Source organism: Manis pentadactyla, chromosome 1, assembly GCF_030020395.1.
Source record: "Manis pentadactyla isolate mManPen7 chromosome 1, mManPen7.hap1, whole genome shotgun sequence".
Classification (NCBI taxonomy): Eukaryota; Metazoa; Chordata; class Mammalia; order Pholidota; family Manidae; genus Manis; species Manis pentadactyla.
In genome coordinates, this window is record NC_080019.1 from 139,413,615 (window position 1) to 139,432,704 (window position 19,090).

Sequence of the window (19,090 nt, forward strand, 5' to 3'; positions counted from 1 at the left end):
AGGCAGGAGGGGAAGCTGATGGCAGACCAGTAGTGGGACAAAGAGTGGTGGTGACTTCAAGGAGGGTGAGCTATGGTGATATCCAGGGAAGATCTGAGACTGGGTGAACAGGTGTGGCCAAAGACAGAACATGGCTCTTTCAGCACTCCAAGGCAGTTTCGGAGCCAGATAGGAGTTCTGTATGCTAAGTTCACTGCAGCTGCAAGCCTGGAGGTGATCAGCAGGAGGAGGAAACCTCTAGTAAGAGATTAAACCCAGGAGATTTTGAGGATCTCCAGGAGCTTCAAACTTGAGTTGAACTTAACTGGACTTAGAGCAGAACAGAAGGGAACTTGGATGCTTACAGTCAATGAAAACAGAACTCATTCAAAGACTTTGTAAACCTGAATTTCTTTTTCTTTATAGAGCCGTAGAAATAGAACCTGAAAAAAAAATGCTTGGCAGATCAATGGAACAGAATAGAGACCCTAGACATAAACCCATACACATACGACCAATATGCAATAAAGGAGCCATGGATATACAATGGGAAAATGACAGCCTCCTCAACAAATGATGTTGACAAACTGGATAACTACATGGAAGAGAATGAAACTGACTTATTGTCTAACCCTATACACAAAAGTAAACTAAAAATGTTTCAAAGATCTGAATGTGAGTCATGAAACCATAAAACTCATAGAAGAAAACATAGGCAAAAATCTTTTGAATATAAACATGAGCAACTTTTTCCTGAATACATCTCCTTGGGCAAGGGAAACAAAAGCAAAAATGAACAAGTGGGACTACATCAAACTAAAAAACTTCTGTACAGCAAAGGACACTATCAATAGAACAAAAGGCATCCTACAGTAAGGGAGAATATATTCATAAATTACTTATCTGACAAGGGGTTAACATCTAAAATATATAAAGAGTTCACACACCTCAACACCCAAAAAACAAATAACCTGATTAAAAAATGGGTGGAGGATCTGAACATACACATAACCAAAGAAGAAGTTCAGATGGCCAACAGGCACATGAAAAGATGCTCCTCATTGCTAATTACCAGGGAAATGCGAATTAAAACCACAATGAGATATCACCTTATACCAGCTAGGATGGCCAACATCCAAAAGACAAGAAACAACAAATGCTGACAAGGATGCAGAGAAAGGGGAACCCTCCTATGCTGTTGGTGGAAATGTAAATTAGTTCAACCATTGTGGAGAGCAATATGGAGGTTCCTCAAAAAACTAAAAATAGAAATACCATTTGACCCAGGAATTCCACTCCTAGCAATTTACCTGAAGAAAACAAGATCTCTAATTCAAAAAGACATATGCACCCCTATGGTTATCACAGCACTATTTGCAATAGCCAAGATATGGAATCAACTTAAGTGTTCATCAGTAGATGAATGGATAAAGAAGAGGTGGTACATACACAATGGAATATTATTCAGCCATAAGAAGAAAACAAATCCTACCATTTGCAACAATATGAATGGAGCTAAAGGGTGTTATGCTCAGTGAAATAAGCCAGGCAGAGAAAGACAAGTACCAAATGATTTCACTCATTTGTGGAGTGTAATAACAAAACAAAACTGAAGGAACAAAACCAGCACCCTCACAACTCCAAGAAGGGACTAGCAGTTACCAAAGGGATGGGGGTTGGTGAGGGTGGGTGGGGAGGGAGAAGGAAGGGGATTAAGGGGCACTATAATTAGCACACACAATATAGGTAGGTCATGGGAAAGGCAGTATAGCTGGAGAAGACAAGTAATGACTCTATATATAGCATCTTTCTATGATGATGGACATTAACTGCAATGGGGTTGGGGGGGACTTGATAATATGGGTGAATGTTGAAACCACAATGTTACTCATGTGAAACTTTCATAGGATTGTATATCAGTAGTACCTTAATTAAAAAAATAAAGAAACATGGCCAAATGGATCCTTCACAGGACCAGGGTATGCTCTAGCGTTTATGGCACCCATTAAAAATTACGACTTTCTTTAAAAAAAAAAATTGATATGTAATTGACACATAACATCTTTGCCTTGTGCTTGGAGGGTTAAATCTGTTATACTTTAATGTTACTGATAAAGTTGAATTTACATAATAAAAAAAAAGAAAAATTCTTGGAAGAAAAACCTACTTGTATCCCATTAAGGGACTGGGACAGGAGGGGGGTAGGAGTGAGGCAGATTTGTAATTTAAATTTTATAATTTCAGAACAATTTTTTCCCACAGCATGTATTACTTTTACTTTTTAAAACTTGAAAAATAACAGTCTGCTCTTCTGTGCATACACACTATCTTATATAACACCATGAAAGATGAGCTTTTGAAATGGTAGAGAAGAGCCTTTGAATGATAGTAGAAAATATTTGGTTCTTACATAAACTATACTACATATTAACATGGCTTCAAAGAGCTTTTTGTATTATCTCCTCGTTTAAGACTACCCTAAGCAAGTTTAAGCTTTTATCTTGATGAAAGCACTGCCAAAATTCACAGAACATGTGATTTGTGATCAAGTGGATTTATGCAGAATCCATAACAGGGATTCTTGATACACTACACATTAAGTATGTGTATAATATCATGGAAATATACTTATTAATATAAAAGAGCAATGTGATCAAATAGCACTGACAGTTTACATCTTATAGCATTGAGTGACATAATCAGATTACTCTTTTTATTTTAAAATTTGCCATTTATTTTAAGAAGTGTTTGGAAGCATGTAGAAATTGTCAGTGATTTAAATCCAATCTTAAGTTTTCAATTTTGTACAATGAGTTCTGCCTAAATAACCTTCTGACATTTTTATCCAGTTATGTGAGGTCCCCATATAACTGCATTTGAATGCTTTTGTGACTGTGTGAAATGAATCACTGATGATTCATGAAAGAGACAGTCATATCATTAGCCTTGATAAGATGGTAATTTCATTATCTGATGGTCCTGTTGCTCATTCCATTTTTGAACATGAATATTTAAAATATTAGAAGGGAAAAATAATTCCAAAGAAAGAATTGGCCAATATTTCAGAAAGATATGTTACATCATAATCCCTGTTAACTGTAGCACCAGAATATCAAATTATGCTTTTTTTCTTTTCAGCATAGTAAGGAAAGTAATGTTAAATATTTACCTTTGAATAAAAATATTTAAATCACTTTTGTTTCAATTTTATCTCAATTATGAGCACATGTATGTGAACATAAAATTATTATTTGTTAGAAAAAATTAAGTCACTGGTTAAAAAGTATCAACATATTCTCTAAGAAATAGCATAGAGTGTCTAGAATCATCCATAATCAGTATAGTGTTGCTATCTTTAAGCACATTCAAAATGGTAAAAAGGAGTTCTTTAGCTTATTGTCAGCTTGAAGGACTTCTGTGTCTATTGTCATATTTTAACATATTTTAGGCTTAGTTTTTATTCTGAGTATATAAAAAAGGAGTAACTTATGACTAGTTCTATTCTTTTTTGTGTTTCAGCTTCAGAATATGGTTAACTCTTTGTTGTCCTTTCTTTAGGCTTGAAAATAGATAGTAACAACAGTGGTATTTCTCACAATTTGACTCCAAATTACCTAGCACTCCAGATGGTTTCAATAATGTACTGTATTAGGGCCCCTCCAGTTTTTTGTGTCTTCATTTTGAATATATTAACTCTACTACTATTCAAAAGATTCCAAGTACCCAGATATTCCTCTTGAATTCACATGGAGGCTGAAGTACCACTGATTAATCCCACATGTGATTTATCAGACAAAATATCTCATTTTAAGTAAAATAAATGTACATATATGAAAACTTAGAAAGCAAAGTTTAATAGGAAAGAAAAGTTTTTAAGTAAATAGCTTTCACTAAATATTCACTAAATATCTACATTTTCACTTCTAATAGACTTCTGAGCCATGTACTGTTTTGTCAGATTTAAAGGGAACCAAAGAACAGGAAGGATTGTTCAGGGGAGGGCAAAGCGGGAGACTGAGTAGTGAAGCCAGGAGTCACCTAACTCTAATACACAATGTGCTTCTGTTCACACAGAAACTGAGACCAGCAGGTTTAGAGGTTACTTTTTGTCCACCAGCATACTACCAAAATTAAACAAAAGAGAAAATGTTCTTGGCACACTTAAAAGCTAGGAAAATCAATTCACAACAATAATAACAGCTACCATATCTACATAGGGAAGAACCAACCTAATGAACTTTACATAGCAGTATATTGACTGGATTCTGTAAAACTAAAGACTAAAAGAGCTATACACAAATACTGTATGTACTCTAGAAAGTAGATCTATTTCTCATAGGCTTATGACTTAGCAAATCTGTAGCTAGCTAAGGTTTAGCAATTTTTAGAATCAATTTTTGTATATTATATTCCCAGGACTTATTTATCTTATAACTGGAAGTTTGTACTTTTGATCACCTGCACCCACTTCCTACCCCCTATCTGTCCTCCAGCCTCTACCTCTGGCATCCACCGATCTGTTCTCTGTACCTATGAGTTTTGTTTTGATTCCACATATAAGTGAGTTCATTGTCTTTCTTTGTCTTATTTCAGTTAGCATAATGTACTCAGGGTCCATGCATGCTGTCACAAATGGCAGGATTTCCTTCTTTTTATTGCTGAATAATATTCCATTGTGTATATGTACCATATTTTCTGAGTGATGGACACTTGGGTTGTTTCCATGTCTTGGCTATTATAAATCATGCTGCAGTGAACATGTTACAGATATCTTTTGAGATAGTGTTTTGTTTTCTTCAGATAAATACCCAGAAGTGGGATTACTGGATCATACGGTAGTGGCAGGTCTATTTTTAAATTTTTTGAGAGATTTTGAAACTACTTTATACTTTCTTGCTAGGATTGAACAAATAAGCAACTGTATTATATGTGATGAAAGCCAGGTTTTTCACTCTCAGGAAAAGATGCTACAAATGAGAGAGAAAAGGCTAGGATAAGCCTTGTGGTGTTGAATTAGAGTTAGAGCTATTAGTTTAGTTTTAATATATAAACATGTAGACATAGAAATAAATACAAATATATGTGTACATGTGGGTATGTTGACAAAGATTGCTTAGAAACAATTACACCCCAGTTATAATGTACATACCTAGTATTCAGATATAGTTTCTGAATATTATTCTTTAATGAAAGGAATCAGTGTTTCCTAGATCAGTGGTTGATTCTACAGTTGGGGCAGAAAAAAAAAAACGAGCCTGGAACATCTTATGATGCAAGAAAATAAGAAAGTGCTCAAAAAGGAATCAAGACATGTCAAAAGGACACAAGAGCCAACTTGAAGAAGCTCCCAGTGGCCAAAGCCGAGGCAATTGGAGCAGCAAAATAAATACTGCTACTAAATATCCATAAGTCTAAAATAAATAAAAAATTAAATACACACATAAATGTACAATAGGCAATTCTTCCTTATCGAAATACCCCAAGTAATAAATACAGAAGCAATGAAGAAAATTCAAAATCACCATGAGACAAAAAACCTTAGTAATAATTGTGGCAGGCAAATGATAAATGATAAAAACAGCAGGTAAAATTTGAAGAGAAATAGAATATTTGCACAGTTTGAATCAATCTATCCCCCAAGATATTTATCCATTACAGAGTGAATAGTAGTAGCCTGAAGAAAACATAGTAGACGTCATCTTAACCAAGTGATCAAGGTTCACATGACCAGTAATAAGAAACAGCGATGTCATATATGCCCTGATATGATGTACTGAGAAGGAGACAATCACTTCTGTGGCCTTCTTATCAAAAATTCCTATCAGAAACACAATATAACCATTAGAAAATATAAGATAAACCTAAATTAAGATACTGTCCTTGGAATAACTACCCAATTCTAATTTTAAAAATCCCGAGGTCATGGAAGACAAGATAGGACTGAAGAAGAGTATCAGATTGGAGGAAGACTGAAGACACATAAGAGTAAAAAAGAGTGAAATGTAATGTAGGATTGTGAATTTGATCCTGCGATAGAAAAAAGACATTCAGGTAAAAATAAGTGATCTTCTGTAAGTTCTGCAGTATAAGTATTATGGTAATCTTTACTTTCTGGTTTTGTTACCGATACTATAGTTATGTAATAGGAAGATGATTGTATGAACTCTCTGTATTGTTTTTGTAACTTTTCTCTGTGTCTAAAATTATTTCCAGTTAAAAGTTAAAAATTTCTGTGGCCTTCTGACATGATCAATTTTTATTATTGCTAATTACTATCTTTACAGAGGAATAAACTGAAGAATAGAGAAATTAACAAACTTGCCCAAGATCCCCAATGTAGGAAATTGCAGAGCCAGGATTCAAGTTCCAGACGTTAACCACTATGATTTTATGTGGTCTGAAGCTTAGCCAGTTCAGAAATATTTATATTTGCTCTTAATTCTGCTTGACATTTGTCAGGGTACTATACCATTACATGAAACATAAGCCTGGAAAAGGAAATGCTATTTTACAATGTTCAATGCTAAGTGATATAAGAAAACTTCATTCTCTTGCAGTAATTTTCAGTCAAATGTCAATCCATTTACTATTAAGTAGAAACTTACAAAATAACTAAATGGGAACATTTGCATTCAAAACTGAAAATGCATCCATAAGGCTTTTATGCTTCATTACTTTAAAAAACCATTAATAATAAAATATATAATGACAGACAGTTATTAATGCAATAAAGTTGCCAAAATGAGGTGAAAAATTACAAATAATGTATTTTATTACATTCAAATAAGGCTTTAGGTGACTGCCTCTGGTCCTGAATTTGTTAGAAAGAATTAGTAGTTTGGCCCTCTGTATGAAAGAGGTCATGTTTATCATTGGAAAATAGTTTTTTAAACTTCTAATTCTTTTGAGGAATGCAGGAAAATCACTCACATTTGATCAGTAATCAGAAACAACTGAAGTGAGAAAAAAAATTACATGATTGTTCTTGTCTGTTCGATAGTATTTGTAATTAGAATGTCAAGTTGGTAATGTATAGCAGTTCAGCCAACAGAAGCATAATTCTTTATTAAATTACAAACTGGAAAAATGCAAATGATGTGAAAGGATATTATGATAGTTACAATATAAGATGGGATTTAAATTAAATGAGAGAATATTCCCAGATTATGAATCTTTAAACTAGAATAAAATAATTTTCTTCTATGATAATATGTTCAAACAATGGAAATTTGTCCTGATCTGAAAGCATGTATTTAACAAACTTATAATCTTCTATGATACTTACAAAGCTAAGACTATAGAAAAATACTGAAGTAAAAAACATTAGTTTACTTAATATATATGGAAGTCAAGCAAGGAAGAAAGGAGAGTGTGCAAAAATATTCTTGAGGTACTATTTTGTTTTGTTATAGCTTGATGCATAATTTATTGCTAGTACTTTTTTTCTGCTCTTAAAACACACTGTAGGAAAATGCTAGATACTGTTAAGTCTTCCTGAAAAGTACCTGTTACAAAAGCTTTTCCATTTAATGGTTTAAAAAAAAGTAAATAGAATTTATGTCTGTCCTGGGCCCAATTAAAGTCCATTCAAACTTGTCCTGACCAGAAAATAAATTGCCTATGGATTCTGAGTAAGGGTCTTTACACACTTGGAGAAAAAAAATGTACATCTGTGCAGAACTGTGATTTATGAAAGTATTGATTTCTTTGTTAAATAATGAATTAGATGTCCTACCACAATATTATTTATCAAACTTTTTTGTCATATAATTAAATTGTCACATAATGGATTGTGCCCATATAGATTCATTAAATATTAAACACTACATGTGACACACTACTCACCTTATCTTCTTTGGCTAACAACACATTTCCTCTGTTCTTTTCCATTAAGGTCAATAATGGCAGCCACCATCCTTCCTATCCAAGGTTGTATCCATACTTATGAAGGCTGCAGAAGCCATGAGCACATTCCTTTAGCTTACATTGGAAAATTATGCCATGTATGACTGAAGCTAACCACAGAAGGAAAGCAAGTAGCATGAAAACCATTCAATTCAAGACAACCTGGAAAATAATCTCTAAACAATATATTAAAATTAGTAGACATATTAAAATTAGGTTTGCATTGACCAATCCCAGTCTTCTTGATCAACCTTGTGTTTTCCCTGAAATCTCTGCTATAGCCCTGGCTGTCTTTCCCTGGGCCCTCTGGGTTTTCCTCAATGTGTCTGACCCTCTACATATTAACTACAGCCACCCTCAAAGTGTCACCAGCTGCATAAATGTATTTCTGCCTTCCCCTAATCACCAACCTGTATTCCCATGTGAACTGACCTTCCCCTGGGACTAACCTGAAGTCTTCACCATAATTAATACTTTTGGTAGCCACATAATCCATCTCCATCCCTTGCCACCCCACAAATGTAATGGATTCTTATTTCTCTATATACTCAAGAGTTGACATTGTTTTGTCACTGAATTCCTCTGTTTTATATCCCATTAAACATATCCACAGCTGTATGGTAGAGTTCTGTGTGGCCTGGGAGATACTGGGGCAATTAACGATATTAAAAGTTTATTAAAAGTTCATTGTGTGCTTACTGTATGTCAGGCATTACGCTAAACAGTTCATATGCATTTCATGTGACAATCTTATGAAAATGGGTACTCACTATTTTCTTGTTTTATTTATGAGGAAACCAGAGATTAAAGAGGTTTAATAATATTCTAAGTCCCAGTCCAAGCAGCAATCCAAAAATCAAATATGTCTTATTTCAGAATCTATGTTTCTAGATTCTATATGCATCATTGCTTTTCAGTGTATAGGTGAAAATTAAAAGAGCACCACAGGCAATCCTTACTCTGAAACCTTTGTAATAAGTTAGTAGTTTATTTTATAATCTAATAGTTCATGATCATGAATGATCTCTGCTGCTATTTTTAAATCTAAAATTGGCCTTATTAAAGAAAGTGGGTGGGGGCTTCAAAAAGTACATATTTGCCATTGTAGTTCCCTTTAGAATTCTAACTTTTTTATTCTAGGTAAGTTGCTCACAGAAATAAGAACATTATCTTCTGAAGGCCATAGAATGTGTGAACTGAGTATCTTGGGCCCACATGAATTTGCAGCCCTCTCCAAAGAGCCTTTTCTTCAGATAACTCAAGGGATGTCCACAATAAAAAAAAAAAAACACTTTGGGGAATTCACCATGAGTGAAACAGTCTTTAAGAAAATTTTCATTCAACATAAAATGAATATAAGTGCTATAAGCAAAGTAGTGTAAGAACTCTCAGATTAGATGGAGAGAAAGGGAGAGAAAAGAGAAGAGAAGGGAGAGGTCTGCTATCTGGGGATTTGGGGAAAGGCTTCATGGATGAAGCAGTATTAGAGAATTAGAGACAGAAGTTGAAAAATGATGCCAAATAAAGATATTCAATACATTTGTGAATTTAATACATGGAAAAAGAATGAGGGAGTTTTACTTTATAGATAAGGAGAGAGAACAATTTGGAGGAGACAAGAACTTAGAGAAATTCATGGCAACAGGAAAAGGCTTGGAATTTCATTCAGTCATTACTTCAACATTGGTTTTTATTCATTCCTGCACGTATTCACAAATCATGTACTATGTACCTGGAACTGCATATGACATAGGAGGAAAAGAACAGAAAAAGACATTGTGCCCAGGCTGAATTTAAAACTTGATTTGAAGAGCACTCAATGCTTAAGAGTGGAAAAAATAATTTGGGCCTGGATCACAGCGGCTCTGAGATGCTGGGCTAAGACTTTGGTCTTGAGCCTAATGGTAACTGGAATCTCTTGAATACTTGAAGGAGGAGAGTAAACGATCAGTTTAGAGTCAGTTTGTGTATATCTGTGTATAAGGTTAAAGAGGAATCGTAAGGCAGGATGTTTTCATGGGCATGGAGGTGCCCTTGTCATCCTGATGAAGCCTGAGTCACTGAGCCAGAAAGGAAAAGACCAGGTGGACTTCTTGTCTGTGGCATAGTGACTGGGAAGGAGACCAAAGGGGGAGAGGCTGAAAAGAAGGCTGCTGAGGGTTCACCTGTAGAGACTTCAGGTTTTCTGCAGCTATGGTATAAATGATCCACTGGTTGGTTTAGCTTATGATTGAATCTCAGGCTCTGTAGTCAAACAGACAGGGTAAGAACCCCAGCACCTCCCCGTACCAGCCTTGGGAAGTATAGATCAATAAACTCTTTAACTTCTGTAAGCCTGTTTTCACACTTGTAAAATGTGAATGATAAGTGTCCTCTACCTCTTGGTACCAGTGCAATGATTAAACATGATTTTGCACATAAAACATGTTGCACAAATTCATGTCACTCAGTAAGCCTGAAGAAATGGTTAAAGTGTTCTGTGATGTGCATGTAGACACATCAACACAGCTTTGTTGACTTCTTTATTACTGCCAAGGGGCCACTCTAAAAGTTATGGACTGACATAAGACGATTGTGTAAGTCAAGGTCCAATCAGGATACAGTAATCACAGAAATTATTTGAACACAGAGACTTTAATATAAGTAATTGTTAGCTAAGTATAAACTTGTTGAGTAGGATATTGAGAAGACATGAAAGAACGCTTAAGTTACTACAGATTTAGCAATTCAATAAGTCATTACCACCCCTATGCTGTGAGAACAAAAGAAAAGCCTGAAGTTACTAAACTTTGAAGCTTGGGAGAAACTGTAACTCAGACCTTAGAGTGGGGTGTCACTTGTCCTGTTCTGATGCTTGTGAAATCGGAATAAGGGTCCTGTGGCAGGGGCAGTATCTCTGCGGAGCGTGAACTATAAGGAGGGTACTCTGAGGCAAGCCATGATGTAGTTATTTCTGCAAGTGTAGTGAAAAAATGCAAAGCCGGCTGCTACTTTAGCAAGGAATTGCTGTGGCTGAGGTGAAGAGGCTCCCAAGACAAGTAAGAACAAGGCCCTTCCTCCTTGAGACTTCCAGTCTCCCCCCGGTGCCCCTGATTGGCAGAACCTAACAGAGCAGTGGGCAAAGCAGAAATGCAGCAAACAGAGTTCGGTTCACATCACAATGCAGAGTTTAGAAAGGTGAGTCTGGAGCTGAAAGACAATAGTTTACAAACTGGAAAAACAAGTAAAAACTAATTTTGAAGATGGGCCAAATAAAAAATATCAGCTAAGAACATGATTTGGGATGAGTTTTGTTGTGATTAAGGCTATGGTGGTAGGGCTTTCAGTGATTGTATATGTGACTGTATTTTTGTTTCATGAGTCGGATGAGAAAGCGGGCAGGGTTTCGGGAACCGGGTATGTGGGAGGAGCGGAGTGTAGGTTTGCCTGGGAAGGAGAAGCGGCAGATAAAATAGGGGGAGAGAGAGCAATTGTCGTAGGGTGAGAAATTTCATAGGGAAAGTACCCTCAGGTGAAGGGTATATTTAAAAGATATTTCTGTGGGTTATAAAATAAGTGTGGAATAAAGATGATTTTGTTTCATCAATATTTCAGAAATTAAGTTTGTGAATGTGCATTTACATATTTACTTACTCAAGACACTAGTACCAAGGAGGGCTCTGAGTTCCAGCAAGGCCAACTTTTAGAAGATAGTTATATTAGGGTTAAGTAAACTTCTTTTAAAAACATATCTGAGGTTAATGGATTTTATAAATATTTTTGTGATTTTGCGGTATTAGTGTATTTCATTGCTTATTTCTGCAAGCCAGCATTATTTATTAAAATAAATTACCATTTTTACTAAAAAAAAAGGAAAACAAAGTAAACTTATGCAACCAAATTGGGTGACAAGAATTTTGAACCATTTCAAACACTAAATGTAGTAAAGCTTTAGAGCCTTTAAAAGTAGACATTTTCCAGAGTCTATAATCAAATAAAAAATAAAAAATTCAAAATAAAATGTTAAAAAAGTAGATAATCTGAATACTTTAAATGGAATGAAATATAGAAACTTATTTTAAATTTCAGGAGACTGAAAATAAACTAAATGCAGTGCATGATTCCTGATTCAAAGAACACTAAATGATATGAGGATATTTAGGGATGCCTGAACTTGCACTATATATTAAATAATAATAGTATCGTGCCAACATTAGATATTTTGAGTATGATAATTGTGTTGTGGTTATATAAGAAAATGCTGTCATGTTTAAGATAAACTGATATGATGTTTAACAATGTACTCTCATATATTTCAGAAAAATATATCATAATTCTCTATATGAAAGGCAAATATATGGATAGCTACTGTACTATTCTTTCAACATTACTGTGGGTTTGAAATTGTTCAAAAGAAAAAGTTAAGAAATATATATTATTCAAAAGTATTAATGGCATTAAGGAAAACAAATAGAACAATTCTCATTTAATTTTTTGAATTTCATAAAATTCAAATGTTAAAATGTATGAAAAATTTATTTATAAAATTGAAGTTTGCATTCTTACTAATCTCTCTTAGTTGTAAAATAAGAGTATAAGAATACAAATTCTTTTTTGCTGCTTCCAACTCTGTTGTTGTGTGCCTTGTGTGAATTTCATGATGTACCACCTCAGGAATAAAATCTCATGCACATCTTGACTTGATTTCAAACCCAACCTAGTAGTAAGATGATACAATGAATATTCACAGTGTTTAACCAAAAAATAATTTGGAAGCAGAGCATTGTGGCTCAATGTTAAGGAAATACTGAGGAATCAATTTTTAGGAAACACCTTGGGTGTTCTATTTGTTGGTTTGTTTTGTTTTGTTTTGTTGCAATTCAACAAATTAATTTTTCAGTTCTTCAGCTATGGAGTAGCCATACTCAGAAATTCCATTTATTTGGCCACTGAAATGCCATGTTGTCCTATAGTTTAGTACTTCACGGATCTCTACTCTAGTGGTTTAAGAATAAACCTAACTTATTCAATCAACCAGAGAACTATGCTATGGAAGAATATAGCTCTAAACACAAAAGGAGTTGTTTTAAGAACCTACGTGTCAATATTCCGCATTCTTCAAACAATTAGTTTGTAATTCAACTGAAACATCAATCAATCTTTTCTTAAAAATACTGAGTGTGGTATAAGTACCCAAATCCTTAGAAAGTTAAAATATTTCCTTTGGGCAAAAAAAAAAAATGATTGGTTTTAAAACAGAGTAAAAATTTCGTCTACTCACTGTTGAATAAATTTATATATATAAATGTTTAAAACTGTAAGTTTAAAATATATTACTTGAGAATTACTATTGTGCTAACATTAAATCAATGAAAATTTTGCTTGAAAATTATTTTTTAAACATTTATATGAAAAAATCAATTGGCAATGAATAGGTCTTAGAGGTTGTCGGGAGTCTTACTTTTTTAGGTGGAAAAGAAAGAGGACAAATAAAAATAAAAAATAGAAAAGATATTGTTCCTACAATACCACATTAACAAACTTTTTAAAATCTTTTTGTAACAACACCAAGAATGAAAACAAATTGAGGGTTTACTATTCATCTGATCATATATTATGTCATTTATTCCTTTTTGATAATTTATAGTTGAAAACATTAATATTTCCTTGAAGGAATAAAAGAATCCTTTAGGTGACTATATTATATTTAATCTAAAACATGCAGACAAACACACATCTACTGTATTACAATCTCTTCTCACATCCCTTTTCACATGTCCTTATCCCAAGAGAAAAAGTAAATATTCAAAAGGAAATCAAGTTTTAAAAAAAGCATGCTAGAAAAATATGGAGAAAGAGAGGAAAACAAAAGACATAAAAAACTGAGAAAAAAACCCTATTAAAAATACATGTTAGACGTAAGGTTCCTATTGCAATGACCACCTGTTCGTGCCCCACCTGGGTTAACTGGATATCTTATCCCCTTAGAAGTCACTGGCTCCCTCGTTCCACTCTCTTCCTTCTCAGATTTAACTATGAAACTTTTTTCTATCATACTCACTTTGCTTTCTAGTTTTACAGTATGTGTTTGTACTCCTACAAACTGAGTTTGTTTTGTTTTTAACACTGCATTCATACCAGGGATTGCATTCTCTGTTTTACTTTCAATCTTTCTTTCCTTTTTTTTCTTTTGATGGAAGCAGTTTCTATTCCTAGGAGGTGATTCCAGCACTGTTTGCTGATAATTAACAGGTTGAAGTACTTGACAGTTTTGCAACATGAAGGTACAAGCAGGCAGCAGTTATTTCCAGGCCATCACATTTTGCTCACAAAAATTCTATTTTTACCACAAACATACAGGCATGGGGCTTAGTGGTGATTTCAAACTGTGTCTAAGAAGAATTCTAGAATAGAAATAACCACTAAAATTGCAAACATTTTTCAAGCTCTAAAGGTGCTCAGATATAGCCTAAGCAATAGCATAGCATGATCAATTGAGTAATACTGCTTTTGGAGCATTTAGATACTTTGAATTTCAGAGAATACAGGAAAGGATTAAGCCTTAAGACTTTAATAGTGGTTATGGTGTAGTAAAAACACACACATTAGCTTGATCATAAATTTAGCTGTTAAAAGGCTTTTGTTAAACAAAATTAATTTGTGGTTGTCTGTGTATTTCCACCCTTACAAATTCTAAATCAATTTTATTAGTCAGAATCCTTACTTTACTTGCGGGAGTCAGAAACCCATCTCAAATGGCTTAAGTGTTTAAGAAAGAGGAAGGGTTGAACATTCACATAATGGATGGTCTAAAATCATGATGATTTCAGCTACATGCATATGCAGGCACTGAAAACATTGGGAATCTGTCTCTTTCCGTCTCTTAGATCAGCTTCTCTGTCATCTTTAGAACAAATTTGTCCACATGATAACAATAATGCCCCCAGAAGCTTCAGGGTCCCAGCTCTAAGCTTCTGAAGGAAAAGAGCTCTACTTTCCCAATAATTCTGCAAAGATCAAGTGAAGGTTGTCTTTGGGTGGAATGACCATCCTTGGATCAGTGTAGTCACAATTAAGTGTGCTCAGGTTTGCCCAGCCAGGCTTATGTGCCCACTTCATGGGAGACTATAAACCTCAAATGAGCAGGAACTTGTACATTTTTGTATATTCACAAGTTATCAGGGAAAAAAGTTAATTTATGTTTGTTGGGCAAATTGTATTAATTTTTTAGGTATTAGTTTCTACCACATTAAATGAGAGTTACTACTTGCAACTCAATGTGTATTTAAAGAGTGATTTGGTCATAATGCTGAGCTATCATTGTTTGAATTTGCTTTTTTAAGTATTGAAAAATGGCAAGGAGAAAGTAGAAATTGCATAATTAAAGGTAAAAGCTAATTACACTTGAAAAAATATGCATGGTAATGTTTTTCTTTTGAACTCTTTATTTATTTATATAATTCCTCTGTCTCTCTCTTTTTAACCATCACTGGTCTTCATAGCAAGAAGGACTTGCCTTCCAGTAGTTTTTAGCTACCCTGGGACCACCTACAAATGTACTTGTCCTTGTCCTTCCCAGTTCTCGGCTTTGCCCCTCCCTTCCTCCCATACCCCATTATCTCCAACTATTATTTCATCTCAACCAAGCATCTCCATTCTTTGCCAAGTATGGTTCCTTGCAGACTTTTCTGAAGTGAGCATACCTCTGTCTTAACAAGGGGAGGGTGATGTTCCCTGCAGGATTTCCCACAGCCCAACAGCAAGGAAATTTAGTACAGCAGTGAAAAGATATGGGCCTAAATGGGACTTTAAAGCAGCTCGATTTCCAACAAATTGGCTATTAGCAAAAGGCTATGCTCTCATTAGGAGACCATAGGCTAACTCAGAATTACCAGTTAGCCTTGATTTTATCTTCCTCTGACCAATTTCAATCACTTCTATCAGACGTGTTACTAGCTGTACCCACAAATGAGGTACATAATTAAAATTATGTTGTGTACCATTATCTTAAGGTTATTATGTATTAGTCATCTTGCTAAGAACTTTATTTGCACTATTAAATTTCTATGACAAAATGGTTTGTAGGTATTATCAATATCACCTTACAGATGCAGAAGCTGTGTTATGATGTTACATCATTTACCTGAGTTCACTTGTCTTGAGAGCTGATGTTTGAATATAGTTCTCTGGATACCAGGTCTCATGCTCTTTATCTGTGTGCTTTACTGTGTCCTAAAAGTCAGATAAGATTTTTCCTTCATTAACTTTTTAATATATTAGGTACATACAAAAGAATATATCAAATACAATTTAGCAGTATAGATTCATATGCCTAAATTTTATCTTATGTCTTAATGTTTAAACCTTTCTATCTTCGGTGCTTATTTGTGTGTGGTTTTTTTTTTTTTTTTTTTTGTAACCCAACTTTTCTGCAAACATTGAAATTCAGAGTTATGAAATCTCAGATAATTAGCTGTGTCAGCATCCTTGGAAATGCAGTTGAAAGTTATGGTATTGGTAGAAAAAGATGCCTCAGGCATAAAATTCTACTAGAAAGCTCAATGAGGCTTGTAAAATAAGAGTAGTGCTATTAGAAAAATAGTGACAGTGTCTGGCCTTTTGTTTTTTTTCAGTCCTTGTACTATTCTTCCTGGTTTTCAGTATTTCTTAGCATATAGGATGTACACAGTAGTTCCATTTTGGTAGCTATTGTGTTGAGTAAAAGGATATTTAGGATACTTACATTCTATTTAAATTTTGTGAGTTTCCTCAGAAAACTTCATTTCAGAACCCAATAGTTAGAACAAACAGTGATTCTAAGAATGCCATTTATTTATATTTTCAATTTTGTGGGCTCTTTATTAGGAGGTTGTTGGATTTTTTTACATAAAGTACCAGTGACACCAAACTTGCAAACTTCCATATCTTGCTCCTGTCTCTTAGGACAATGTTATTATGGAAATATTGTTTATCTGTAGTATGTCTGAATTAATTCATAAAACATATATATTCTCTTCTCAGGGTAATATTGTTTTAGGAATTCTCACATGCCTATAATTAAATAACAATATTATGATGTTTTTCTTACAGGAGCAATGTAACATTATTTTACATTTGTTATTTTTTATTTTTTGCTGAATTTTCTCAAGCATGATCTGTATACATTTTAAAAATTTTATTTTAATATCTAGGGCCATGAGAATGATGCAAGTTTTTAAATGTTTGGTGAATTCTACCATTTACCAAGTTCCTTAAATCATTAAGATAAAGTAACAATTTGCCCTTTTAAAAATTGTATGTCCTAAAATGAAATGGTAGAAATTACTTTATGATTTCTTGTATCTAACTATGTTGCTTTTTTTCTACTTATACAGAGTTCATTGGTGAAACTGCAGGTTTCATAATTAAATACAAAAATTGGGGATTTCACACAGATATGCTAATAACTCCATTAAACTTCTCCCTTTATATGTAAATTTGAGCCCAGATGTTGCATCATTTGCAAATCTTGCAATTAAAGCATTTTACAAGTTCAGTTATGCAAAGGGGCAGCAGACTGGAAAATGGGTAAAATTGCTTGGCTAGGACATTACCATGGCAACAAACTGACCTCCATTCAACTAGTTACCACTGAAGATTCAGCTATTAATTAGAGTGGTCAAAAGTGGATATCATCTGGATCTCCCCTTACCTTTTTAATATGGACATTTTTTACTCACCATAAATCTTTGACTTTTAGAGGCAAGGCTCCCAAACTGAAGCATTAAAAGTGATACTGTTTAAGTACTGATGGAAGTGAGGGTCAGGAAAGGAATCTCATTTATCAGCCATATTCAGGGTAGTTTTTCAACTTTCCGTGATCTAAGCACTCTGTCAGGCAAGCTTCAAAGTGAATATTCATTACTGCTCATTTCCCTCATTGAACCCTTTGCATTCTGTGCATCAGCAATTACTCTCACTTTAGAAAGCCATCACTAATTAGGGCCACAGTAATCACTAGGGGGCCTCTGAAATAGATACCCCATTTTGGGCTGAGTTTTACATTTTCCAGCAAAAAAGTTGTCATTTTCATGGCAGAATTTAAAAGGAGTGTTATGAGTTAATTATGGAGGTACTTAATAAATGATGAAACAATGTTTCCATTTGCATTTTAGCAAACTTGAATATAAGAATCTTGTATTTGATGAAATTAAAACATACTTTTTTTATAGAACATGTTTGAATCACTTTATCCACAGTCCTAAAATAAAAAACACTCTTCAGGAACACCAAAGTGTGGTAATTAGCCACCATAATATATCCACCCTATACCTGTCATGGCATCTTCATTCAACAAATATCTACTATCTACTGTGTGCAATGCACTGTTTATTGTATTGAGGATACAGTGATGTCCAAGGGTAGCAAGGTTCCCTGTTCAGTTAGGAGGATATAGAAAACCATCAAATAAAAAGGAATATATCAGCTAATAAGAAGTACATAATAATATAATCAGTTAGGCCAAGGATTAAAACACAGCTAAAGGAATACAGGTATCCATTTTGTTAATAGTATAGGTGCAGATGAGTGAATATATTCAGAAAATTTTCCTTGAATATAGTTATTTTAATAAATTTCAAGTTCAAATAAAAATAAAGATACTTAATATTCACTAGATTTCACAACAGACACATGCATGAGAATGTTAGTCCTGACAAATTCCTTTGGTTAAAGTTAAAATCAAGATTTCTTTTTTTTTTCTTTTTTTCTATTCTGAATAGCATGGTTGTGAACATTCCTGGTGCACTTGTACAAAAATTTCTTGTTAATATTCTCAGGGTTGGAACTGCTGTTTTATCATAAGGGAATACTCAAAAGTCCTTCAACAGGGAAAGTGAAGAGTCATACTATAGTTGTTAGGGAGCAAGAACTTTCCTCCACCCTTCAAGATACTTCTAGGTAGTCTAAGAATCAAATTGGCATGAGACAGATTAACAGGAGGAAAAAATAAGTTTATTTACATATGGACATGCATTTATAGACATTAGAATCCCAAAGATAAGGAAAATGAGATATATATGTCATGTTGAACTAAGGAGAAGTGGGTAGGGGTTTGGGACATCAAAGGGAAGGAAAGCAACCCACAGAAATATGAAAGAGTAAATGTTTGGTAAGCAAATGTGTGCTGGGCCATCCAGAAACAATGAGACATAGAGAGGAATTTTAACAGACATTGCTAAATTCCTTT